Consider the following 1,104-nt stretch of genomic DNA (forward strand, 5'->3'; position numbering starts at 1 on the left):
CTTGATCACTATTTTAGGCCAACAAAATATTTATGGCCAAACTCAAAAATTTTCCTTGCCCTGCTCCAAGCTGTGCAATGGATGCTGTGGCAGAAACTCTGTGGGGAGGATTTATGCTGGTTCCAAAGCAGGAGTCCTGCTGTAGCTATATTCACACCCTGAGCTGCCACGTGTTCACGTGCTCAGCTACAGAGGCTTATCAGCTTGTGCTACTGTGCTACTCATCAGGCTTGTGCCTCCCTGCTGAAATCCAAAATGCAGATAGCACACCCTTCCTGAGGGTATGGATGAGACAAGATCCCTGCTGCTGTCATGCAGTCCATGTTGGATATGCTGCATTAGGAGCTGTCCTCTGAGACTTCCTACAGCTGTGCCAGTTAAAATTATCCATTGGAACTAAGGTGCATTGATACAATCATTAATAGCACTGTGGTTTCTCTCTCCAAGAATAACTGCTGAGGCCTCTAAGACACGGCTCAGTCAAGCCACGCTGGGTTTCACTCTGACATCACAGGGTCCAAGCATTAATCCAGCACTGCCAAACCCACCAAATAACCCATCTCCCCAGGAGCCACATCACTGTGTCTGTTAAACCTCTCCAGGGATGGGGCCTCCACCACTGCCCTGTGCAGTCTCTGCCAGGACTGGACAGCTCTTAGAGAGAAGAAATTTACCCCAATATCCAATCAGTACCTCCCCAGGCAGAGCTTGGAGAGGTACTGATTGGATATTGGGGTAAATCAGTACCTCCCCAGGCTATTTTCTTTTGTCCTGTCCCTGTGCCCTGGAAACAGATCCCCTGATCCACCCCTGCTGTCAGGGAGTTGTTAAGAGACAGAAGGTTCCCTCCAGAGCCTCCTTTTCTCCAGGCCTAGCTCCCCCAGCTCCTTCAGCTGCTCTTCCCCAGAAGTGTGCTCCAGGCCCTTCCCCACCTCTCTTCCCTGGATATGCTCCAGGCTCTCAATATCCTTCCTTTCATGAGGATTTGTTGATGAAGATACGAACAGGACTGGCCCCAGGACTGAGCCCTGGGGAACATGCTCAGTGAGGGGCAGCCAGCTGGAGATAACTCCATCCACCACCACTCGCTGGAATCAGCAGACA

Source organism: Zonotrichia leucophrys, chromosome 4 (genome assembly GCF_028769735.1).
Source record: "Zonotrichia leucophrys gambelii isolate GWCS_2022_RI chromosome 4, RI_Zleu_2.0, whole genome shotgun sequence".
NCBI lineage: Eukaryota > Metazoa > Chordata > Aves > Passeriformes > Passerellidae > Zonotrichia > Zonotrichia leucophrys.